Here is a 12,034-nt window from a genome sequence, read left to right on the forward strand (position 1 = left end):
GCCTCACATTACTGGAACTGCCTTCCTGTTGAACTCAGAGAAAGCACCAGCTAGCTATCATTCACACTCAAGAGATGGATTAAAAACTATCAAAACTGCCATCATACCTCATCCATCAATAGCTGGTTTACCTCATCATAGGCTGCCCTTCTTTTTATTGTACTCATTTGTTATTTATTTTATTTGTCCCTCTCTCTTTTCTCTTCTTTCTTAATTTGCTTTCTATCTTTCTTGCATTCTTTTTTATTAATGTAATATGATGTGTTGACCTGCCAAGGGACTACAGGTGAAAATTAGCTTTTTTTTGCTAACTCTGGCACATTTACAATTTGTGTGTGAACAAAATAATGTCAATTGATGTGCATTGTCCCTTTTAAATAAACAAATAAATAAAAATAAAATAAAGTAAATGGCACAAAATGTTCTCATTGCTGAGCAGATAATCTGCTTGTTTTTATCTCTCTTTCTCTTTTAATCCATCTAGTGCTGCTGGACAGATAAAGTCCTCTTTGCTGCATGTCTGCGCTGCCTGTTCTGAAGTGGAGCGAATTAAAGACACAGAGCTGACATCAGGAAATGGCTTTTCCATTGTTTGTGTCTTTGTTTTGTTGTAGGACCAATGGCCCTGTCGTCTATCGGGAAAATCAAGATTTTCAGGGTTAGAAAGTTTAAAGTTTTTTTCTTCTGACTGGCTAGTAGTCCTTACCTAGCTACTGTCAGGGCACGCCCTCATACTCTGCTTCTGACTGGCTAGTAGTCCTTACCTAGCTACTGTCAGGGCACGCCCTCATACTCTGCTCCTGACTGGCTAGTAGTCCTTACCTAGCTACTGTCAGGGCACGCCCTCATACTCTGCTCCTGACTGGCTAGTAGTCCTTACCTAGCTACTGTCAGGGCACGCCCTCATACTCTGCTTCTGACTGGCTAGTAGTCCTTACCTAGGTACTGTCAGGGCACGCCCTCATACTCTGCTTCTGAGAATGCAGAAGACAAAAGGTAGGTCCTGTTCCCCATCTCTGCAATAATAATTAATAAAGGCTGGTTTAAAGTACTTCTTCCTGCCTCTATGTATTAATGCTCACGGATAGCCTGAATGGCTTCCATTCAGACCTTAACATGAAGTCTTTTACTGTAAGATGTCAACAAGATTCAACGAGACATTTTCACCTGGCTATACCCAGTGTTTACATCTGTTCTGGTATTTATGCAAATTAGCACATACGTAATTAGATTATGCACCGTTTGCCCATGTTAACAAACTATTTCAAAAAACTTGTAATACATTTTTTGTTTGTGTTGATGTAAGTAACCAACTCAGTAATTTTCATGGTGATATCTAAAGTTTAAGATTTTTACCCTATCCACGTGAGAAAAAGAATGAATATGCATATCATATGAATAGGCTATATTTGGGTCTTTTTCGAAACTTTCCCCTAATAGGATTCTTCGGGGCTTTTTTTTCCTTACTCAGGACATATTGAGGATACAACATCAGTTGAGTTTGCTTCTGTTGCAATTTGTTCAAGGTTGACCCCCATTTTGGCTTAAAATGACTGGACTAATACTCCCATAATTAGGATGCTTTCCATCTCAAATAAATCATCTGGATTATAACCTCAGCGAGTTAGAGGCTCTGTCTAAAAAATGACTCATTCTCATGATTGGAGGTATATTTCCGTCATGGCGTGGAGCGCTGGCGGCGAGGCCAGAGTATCGTGTGTTTCCTGTCATCAAGGAAACTGTAAACAAGTTGGATCAGCCGTCTACGCATTGGAAAATACCTTGATTGGTTTCCTACGAGGCGACTTCTCAGTAACTTGAGGGAATTAAGGGAGTTAAGACAGCAGCATTACACACACATAAGCCTGGGTGTGCGTGTGAGAGAGAGAGAGAGAGAGAGAGAGAGAGAGAGAGAGAGAGAGAGGAGTGGTCCAAGTGGGCGGAGCTGACAGTTTGTAGTCTACCTTCTGGCAGAGGGCGCACTTCATTTCAGCACCAAGGACAGAGACAGAGACACAGACAGAGAGAGAGAGAGAGAGACAGAGACACAAAGAGACAGAGAGAGAGAGACAGACACACAGAGAGAGAGAGAGACAGACAGAGAGAGAGAGAGACAGACAGAGAGAGACACAGAGAGAGAGGGAGACACAACAGCAGCTATACTTGTGAGATTCAGGAAACCAAGAAGAAATATTTACTCCAACATTTGGATGGACTTGGAGCTTCAAAATAAGGTTGGAAGTTAAAATGTTTTTAGTCCAATAGTTTGTCCCTTGTGTTGAGAATCTGTTACATGTCATTCTGTAAAATCTCTGAACCAAGTCTCATCATACAGTTGTTACACAGGTGTCGTTTTGTTTGAAGATTTATATAAAATAAGGTTGGAAGTGAAAGTTAAAATGCTTTCCCTTACCCAGGCTTCTTTCGGTTTCCTCTGCAGGTCTGGAGAACTCGCGTGCTCCCATCAGGGTTTTTGGTCTCGTAGCTTTACGTCTCAGCTCTGAGTGAGGAGGAAGAAGCCACAAAGAAGTCACTCTCAGGTTGCCTGAGCAACAAAATCCCATCATCATGAATGCCTATAATGCCTGTAATTCCCCCAACTTGAACTCCATTGCTGCAGCCCAGGCTTAACTTGAACAACAATTGAATTATATCCACAAATTTCTTTGTGAAAGCACCAATTGTCCACCCTACGATATCGATAGTGATATCTAAATTTCTCTCGGTTATCGGCCAGCCCTAGAAGAAGCCAAAAAGAAGTCACTCTCGTTGCATGTTGCATGAACAAGGAATCTCATCGCCATGAACGCCTATAATTTCCAGACCCTGAACTTGACCGCTGGAGCCCAGGTGTACCCGTACCAGGTGACCCTAGAGGACCCTCTGTACCGGCAGTACAAGCCCATAGTGAAGGACCTGATCCCCCTGCCCAAGGCCGCGGTCTACCTGCTCATAGCCGCCCTGGTGGTGGTGGGCGTGGCCTACGCTATCGTTGGACATCTCATCAAGGACCTGGCCATCGACATCGCAGGTAGTTTACCTTCTGAAAATATATACCAACTTAAAGGTGCAGTAGGTAAGACTTATTAAACTACCTTTCTGTCATATCTGCTGAAACTGACCCTATGTTCCAGTAGAACTACATGAAGCAGGTCATTAAAATAAATCCAGCTCCTCTGGCTCCACCTACAGCCTGGAGTGGGATTTGCAGAAATTCACAGCTCCCTGTTCAGATGCACCAATCAGGGCCAGGGGAGGTGTCTAACTGTTCAGATGCACCAATCAGGGCCAAGGGGGGGTATCTAACACTGCTCATGCACACGCATTCATTCTCTCTTGTGGGGGGAGGGGCTTAGGAGACCGGTTTGGGCTTTAGCAGAAAGGGGGGGAGGGACTGAGAAGTTGTTGATGTTAAAACATTTTGGCTAAGTCCTGGATCTTCACAATCCTACCTACGGCACCTTTAAGATGTGATTACGGTTTTTATTTGCAGCGTATTTGTTTGTCAGTGAGACACATGCAGCCCATAATAATAACAATGTGAGGGCCAACTGTCTTAATGAGTTGTTATGAGAAAAAGGTAAAACTCCTCTGATGTCAGCTTGAGAAACCAGAAACTGAATATATATATATATATATATATATATATAGCACGCAGGTATTTCCTTCTGAAAAATTTAAAATTTACAGACTGATGTCATGAAGTGGTGTATGTATGACACGCCAATTCTTATGCCATTCGCATATTCACTTTTTAGCGTGTTTATCAACGCTGTTTGGCCTCCGTTGACTTCCATTACCTTGAGATTGCGTGTGAATTGACACCGTAGAGAGTATGAAAGGGAGAAAATCTGCGTAGGGAGGTTGTTCGGGGGGGAGGATGGGTCAAACAACACAGGACCTTCACCCAGGAGACCGGGGATCAGGTCCCGCGTGTGGCGTTTCCTAAACCCAACCGTAGCCTCGCGATAGCACGCCACGTGGCTTTAGAAAGTGGCGTGTATGTTTACGCAAAGTCATGATGTCATGTTGGAAATTTAAGATGTAGGCCTAATTAAAGTTTTTTTTGGGTCAACTTACCGTTTAACATGCAGTGATATCTCAAGACATACGGGAGCTTTAGCAGCTTAGTTGAAACTAAATTAATCGCCAACTATCGGTTTTAGTCATTTTTCATGAGAAGAACATTATGACAAAATTTTGAAAAATGTGGATCTGTGTTTTCCCAAAAAGCCCAAGATGACGTCCTCAAATGTCTTTTTTTGTCCACAACTCAAAGATCTTCAGTGTCCTGTCCCAGAGGAGAGAAGACACTAGAACAATATTCACATTTAAACAAACTGGAATCAAGAGAAGTTTAACTTTTTTGTCATAAAAAATGACTCAAACCAAATGGGTTATCAAAATAGTTGGCGGTTAATTTAATAGTTGACAACTAATCGATGTTTTAATGAACTTAAAACTGGGCATCGTGGGTTGAGTGTGTCCAAGGACGTAACTTTGGATCAACAGTGATTCAGATCTCCACTTATGAACACAATTTTTCACTTCATTTCACTTCAACACAAACACTTAATTTCCTGCATTCTGGTGAATGTTTCTGCAACAACTTGTGCCTTTTCTGCATCAAGTTATGGTGCAAATGTCAAAATAAACAACGCCTACGAGTGTATCTTGACGTCCCTGTGTGTCTCCGGTGTTCAGTGTGCTTGTTGGGTCCGACCGGTGAAGAGGAAAAGGAGAGGGACCAGCAGAAGTTGGCCGCCAGCCATCCTCCCGCGGTGCACCCGTTCGCCCACAACGCCTTCCACGTGTGGGACCAGGACGACGTGGTCATCCCTCTGGGGCACGACATCAGCCCTCAGAGCAGCCCGCTGCTGATGGTCTCCATCCCGCACATGCCGTCCTTCTTCCCGCACGCACACAGCCCGACCGGCCACGGCTCTCACAGCCCGGCGTCGCTCGGCGACCTCAGGGAGATCAGCATCCTCCGGGAGCTCTGATTGGTCGGACAGTAGACACCTGCCCTGATGACCGGAAACCAAGGGCTGCAGCAGATATCGTTTTTTGTGTGTGGCCATTTTGGCCTTAAATGGATAGGACAGATGTAGACAGGCACGTAGGGGAGAGAGAGAGAGAGAGAGAGAGACAGAGAGAGACAGACAGAGACAGAGAGAGAGACAGAGAGAGAGAGAGAGAGAGAGAGACAGAGAGAGAGACAGAGAGAGAGAGAGAGAGAAACAGAGAGAGAGAGAGAGAGACAGAGAGAGAGAGAGAGAGAGAGAGAGAGAGACAGAGAGAGAGACAGAGAGAGAGACATAGAGAGAGAAAAGAAAAAAAAAAGAGAGAGAAGACAGAGAGAGACAGAGAGAGAGAGAGAGAGACAGAGAGACAGAGAGAGAGACAGAGAGAGAGACAGAGACAGAGAGAGAGACAGACAGAGAGAGAGAGACAGAGACAGACAGAGAGAGAGAGAGAGAGAGGAGGGAGGGGGGGCTGCAGCAAAAAGCCGCTGGTCGGACTCAAACTGTGGGCTGCTGCGGTAAGGACTGAGCCTCGGTACATGGGGCTAGGGCTGCACAATATATCGTTATTTTATCGTCATCGCGATATTAACTGGCGCCAATAAACACATCGCGAAAGACACGCAGAGATTGTTTGTGTTAGTTTTAAAGAAACTATGAGTAGAAAACTGCAGTTTTAAATCTAACAGTCATTGCTTTTTTTTGTTTTTGTTTGGGTGGTGCCTTTTATATTCAACTCTGTGTTCAGTTTGTTCAATAAAAGTGTTAATTTTATGTTTTAAATTCAACAAGCAATTGTTGCATTTTAGCAGAAGACTGAAAGCAGCAGAACTGAGGACTCTTAAATATCTGTTTATTTATCGCAAGTAGTATCGTTATCGCGATATTCAACAACGTTATCTCACGTCGCATATTTTCCTCATATCGTGCAGCCCTACAAGGGGCGCACGCTCTACCACGTGAGCTACCCGTGCAGATATGACGTTGACGTTGTGAACACTCGAGGCTCAGACCCAAATCTGGAGGGGGGGAAAAGCTCCATTTACGGCAGCTATTTGCACTTTTTGTTCAAGATATTTGATAATGGAATGCCTAAAAAATCTGGGAATTTGGAAAGATTTTTGATTCCTTTTTGGAAAAAAAACCAACACAGTTCCACTCCCAGAGTGTCCCAAAAAAAACAACCCATAGTCAGGGGTCTTTGTCGTTAGTTACCGACACAAAAGGTTTCAAACTTTCAACTAGTTCCACGCTTCAGCGTCGTCTTTTCACGCGCTCGGCCGGGACTTTTGGCATCACTCTTGGTGTTGGAACACAAGACCCGTGCAGATATGATTTGGGCTGAGCCTATGACGAGGCTCAGCCCAAATCTGGGTGTTTCAGGGGAAAGGCTCCATTCACAGCAGCAATGTGCACTATTTTGTTCATGCCATTTGATAAGAGAATGCCTAGCCTGGGGAGACCCTGACCAACTTCTGGCAAATCGGAGATTAACTCTGCAAGTCAGTCTGGCCGAGAGCCCATTCAAACCCATTTCCAATGTCTCCAAATCGAGGCACCAATCACAACCATTGAAGCAGGCTTTACACCAATCACAACCGTTGAGGCGGGCTTTACACCAATCACAACCTGTTGATGCTGCTGTTGCTGCTACGCCACCCAGATAGTTGGTCTGATTGGTTGAAGGACTATCCAATGGCGCCCAGAGGCATTTGAGCGGCATCTGTTGGTGACGCCCCTTTGGAAATGGGCTGTGAATGAAGCTTCCCCAGACCCCCCCCACTCTCAGTTACAGCTGAGAAGGGTCTGGTGTCAAAACGAAAATAATATAATGTCCGCAACACTGCTTTAAACTCCCATATTTAATATAAAAATGCAACGTTTCGACCCCGAAACGTTGCATTTTTATATTAAATATGGGAGTTTAAAGCAGTGTTGCGGACATTATATTATTTTCGTTTTAAGTATTTTCATTTGTCCTGCACCTGCCAGAAGGTGGGATGTGCACACAGTTACTTTTTTATAAAAAAGGGTCTGGTGTCAACCAGGCTAGAGAATGCCTAAATAAATCTGCACATCATTTGGTAAATTCCATGATAGCTGCCGAGGAAAAGCATCATCCTGTAGATCTAGATCTATAACTGTTCTCCTACTGTCTTTAGAACACAACTCATGTTGAGGATGACTAGTTTTCACTCCTGCCGCCTAAAAAGATGCAAAAATGATTGTCTGATGTTTCTATTTTTTAAGTTACATAACGTAGGTAGGGTAGGAAATCTTCCCTCTTAAGTTTTAAGTGATTTCTCAGACTCGAGACTGACTGTTTCCAACCTCCCAACAACAGAAAAGGAGGACTAAGAGGGATGAGTGGACATTGTCTGTGTGTGCCTGAGCTTCAGAGAGAAGCTGTAATGTAACTAACTAATGTAAGTGTAATAAAGCCCAGCAGTGGAGCTGCTGTGTGTTCAGTATGAGTATTAAATATGTTCCCATATCGAGTCATTCAGCACTGAAGAAAATCTCCTTTAAAGTATTAAAGTAGTTTATGTCTTGTCAAACTGGATAATAAAAGAAAGTTCTTTGGCATTCCTTCTCTGTATGTATTTGTTCATGTTTTACGAAAGGGTTGAACCTGACTCAGGCCATACGACGACAGCAACCTTATCTAGGGATGGAACGATGCATTGGGAATTAGTATGAAAACGATATGAATGCCTAGCCTGGGAAAACCCTGACGAAGTTCCGGCAAATTTGAGATTAGCTCTGCAAGTCAGTCTGGCCAAGAGCCCATTCAAGCCCATTTCCAATGTTTCCAAATCGAGGCACCAATCACAACCGTTGAGGAGGGCTTTACACCAATCACAACCGTTGAGGAGGGCTCTACACCAATCACAACCGTTGAGGAGGGCTCTACACCAATCACAACCGTTGAGGAGGGCTCTACACCAATCACAACCGCTGAGGAGGGCTCTACACCAATCACAACCGTTGAGGAGGGCTCTACACCAATCACAACCGTTGAGGAGGGCTCTACACCAATCACAACCGTTGAGGAGGGCTCTACACCAATCACAACCGTTGAGGAGGGCTCTACACCAATCACAACCGTTGAGGAGGGCTCTACACCAATCACCAGTGTTGGGAAAGTTCCCTTTCTACATTAACTAGTTCAAAGTTCAGTTCACAAATTTTAAAATGAACTAGTTCAGTTCATAGTTCAAAATGTTGAACTAAGTTCACAGTTCCAACTTTTTCTCCCTATGTTGCTTCAGTATCCTGTGAAAATAAAGGCCTAAAATGCCCCAAAAAATGAATCTTAAAAAAAAGAAATCATATTGTGAACTTGAAATCGTGAATCGAATCTTGAGTTGAGTTTTTCGTGACATCCGTAAGCCGAGACGCAAGTTCAGGCATAGGCCTAACATACAATAATGCATTCTGGGCTTTTTCAGAAGCTTTTTTCACGTTTTCAGTGTTTTTCGTGCTTTTTTTCTGAGTCTTTTTCCTTTTTCTGAGGCCTTTATTTTGATAGGACAGCTGAAGATGTGAAAGGGGAGAAAGAGGAGGGAACGACATGCAGCAAAGGGCCGCAGGTCGGAGTCAAACCCGTGGCCACTGCGTTGAGGCCTAAGCCTCTACATATGGGCGTATATCTCTACCAGGTGAGCTACCCTGGCGCACCTTTTTGTCTCTTTTTTTTTCAATGTTTCTGTTGCTTTTCTAAATCCGTGCAGACACGTCCCGGGACCTCCCTAGATAGTCGGAGATCTCCACACCCTCCACCCCCAAATGTTGAACCCAAAGTTACCACCTTGAGTTAAGGTATCGGGACATCTCCAGTAACACAAGTACTTCTGTTTGCGCCGGCAGCGAGAGATCTTTTCATTCCAGTGGGTCTTACTGTGGAAGGTACTCTGGTGTTCTGCTGCCCTTCGGTCATTGCCCTTAACGTGTACGGTACGGTCAGAGATCAGACGGTTGCTGGGGGTTACCACATTATCTCCAGTCAACAACAAAGCTGCTTCCAGCCGGTGACCCGAGCAGCTGGCCGTCTCTCACACACTCTTCAGTAAAATGTTATTTCAAGGCGCCGAGGGATAAGCTTACGGGGAAGACTTAATCGAGTTCCAGCCACTGTACACAACACGACTTAATCCTGCGGCCTTTACTGCAGGTGTCACACGCACTCAGGATTCCCCCCCCCACCCTGTGTGTGGTACGCAGAGATTACCAACGCAGCTTATATAGTAGAGCACAAAAAGCATACGTTATGTGTGGCATGCTGGGAAAAGTGAGCTCATTTCTCAGTTAAGACCAGCTCACAGAAAACTTCTATTCTTGGACGCCAATTTATACTCACGAGTGGGATTAACTTTTGAAGTCACAATTTATTTTGCAGCAGCTATAGTTTGGCTGCTTTAATCATTTCTGAAGTACCTTTAAAGCATCTTTAGCAAGCTCCTGATTGGCCTAAAACATATTTTAAATGCAGAAATACAAACAGAAAATGACTTTGCACATCTAAATGATGAGACAGGTGTGGAGGAGAGGGACGAGAAGGTCGACTCCCGCACACTGTCTTAACTTGCACAGATACATTTAAATTTAATATATCTATCTTTAAATTAAATGCATCTTTGCAAGTTATGGTATAGCAGGAGATTTTTTTTTGCAATTGCAGAACTACAGAATCCAAAACATTGCATTTTCTTTCTGTGTTTAGTATATTTTTCCCTCCACACAGTCGGGAAGAACAGACCTACAGACAGAGGTGAACAGATTCTGGCAAGTTTGAATCCTTTAAAAAAAAGGCAAACTGAACCAAGAAAGTCCAACTCTCGTCTATGGGTCAGTTCTTCCAGCGAGAGCTTAGCGAGTTAATCAGAGCTCTGAACTGTCTCTGAACTCGAGAGATCTGGAGCAGTGGAACCAAGAGAACTCCCCGAGTAAAACAGTTCAACAAGTGTTTTAAGATAAGATTGTATATGTTAAAAAAGGCCGTTACAGGGGATTAAAGGAGAATTTCGGGCCTGCTAGCGCGGCTAAGGGAACTACCACACAGATAGCCACTGCCAAGCCTCCTACTCACCAACACCAGATCCATTACACACAGAATGGATGAGCTACAAATACACACGGAACTGCTGCGTGATGATTACCACAGACGGCAGCTAGCAGCTAACAGCTAGCAGCTAACAGCTAGCAGCTAACAAGGCAAGCTACCTACCGGCAGGATCGAGACAAGGTAGGTGAATTTAAACAATATCGGAGTTGAAAACGCATCTTTTTGTCACGTAAGGGTCCTGTTCATGTTGCAGATATTTTAATTACATTTTATGTCTGTTAAGAGGCACTAAGGCACTCTAAAACCTGCCCCGACACTGCCGTGTTAGCTCAGTGGGAGCTCGTACACCTAGCTACAGCTACTCCCTGTTGATTCGGATCAGGGTTTTTTTCAATAGAAAGTACACGCATATTTATAGCGATCAAGATTAACGTAAAAAAAAATTGCGGGAATTCTTTAAGAATTAAAGGTGCAGTAGGTAAGTATTATAAAACTATCTTTCTGTCATATCTGCTGAAACTGACCCTATGTTCCAGTAGAACTACATGAAGCAGGTCATTAAAATAAATCCAGCTCCTCTGGCTCCACCTACAGCCTGGAGTGGGATTTACAAAAATCCACAGCTCCCTGTTCAGATGAACCAATCGGGGCCAGGGGGTGTGTCTAACTGTTCAGATGCACCAATCAGGGCCAGGGGAGGGTGTCTAACTGTTCAGATGCACCAATCAGGGCCAAGGGAGGGTGTCTAACTGTTCAGATGCACCATTCAAGGCCAAAAACCCCGGTCTTCGATTTGTCCTCTTGCCATGTCCTAAAATGCCATGTCTGCTGCTACACTATGACCCACCCAGACATCTCAGGTGGTCTGGGACAGGTCTGCTACACTAGGACCCACCCAGACCTCTCAGGTGGTCTGGGACAGGCCTGCTACACTAGGACCCACCCAGACCTCTCAGGTGGTCTGGGACAGGCCTGCTACACTATGACCCACCCAGACCTCTCAGGTGGTCTGGGACAGGTCTACTTGTTGTCCCCAGAGTCAGAACTAAACAGGGGGAAGCAGCGTTCAGTTTTTATGCTCCACATATCTGGAACAAACTCCCAGAAAACTGCAGGTCTGCTGCAACTCTCAGTTCTTATAAATCAAAACTAGAGACCTATCTATCTTTTTGATGTTGCCTTTCTTTAAATAACCTATTTTTAACTGTTCTTTCTTTAACATTCTTATACTGCACTGTACATTTTATTCTTGTCTTTTAAGGATTTTAAATTGTTTGTTTTCTAATTGCTCTTTACATTTTATTTTTTGTCTTTTAATGCTTTGAAATTGTTTTTAATTGTTTTCTAACTGTTTCATGTAAAGCACTTTGAATTGCCTTGTTGCTGAAATGTGCTATACAAATAAAGCTGCCTTGCCTTGCCTAAAATAGATCCTGATGGATGGGGCTTTGGCTCCAGGCTATAGACCAGACCGGCTCCAGGCTATAGACCAGACCGGCATCACCGAGGCTCCCTATGAGAGGGAAGAATGGCGCTGTCACATCAGGAGAGAAACAGCTGTTGTGTAGCGGGTTAATGGAGACTTTCCCACTGATATATGAGGCTCATAACAAACGTGAATATTGTCAGTCGGTGTGGTAAATGATGCTGGTGACAGTTATTACTGATGGATAGCTAACGTTAGCTTTAGTGGGAAGCTGCTAAGTTAGCCTTTAGCCTTGAGTTTTAGTGAAGTACCTGTATGTGCCGGTTGTGCGTATTCATTCTCCCTTGTGGGGGGAGGGGCTTAGGAGACCGTTTTGGGCTTTAGCAGAAAGGGTGGGGGGGGGGGGGGGTGGAGGTACTGAGAAGTTGTAGATGTTCAAATTCTTTGGCTAAGTCCTGGATCTTCACAATCCTACCTCCAGCGTCAGGTTAACAACAACAACACATGTCAGGCTGCAGG

This window comes from Perca fluviatilis, chromosome 15 (assembly GCF_010015445.1).
Source record: "Perca fluviatilis chromosome 15, GENO_Pfluv_1.0, whole genome shotgun sequence".
In the NCBI taxonomy this organism is placed as follows: Eukaryota; Metazoa; Chordata; class Actinopteri; order Perciformes; family Percidae; genus Perca; species Perca fluviatilis.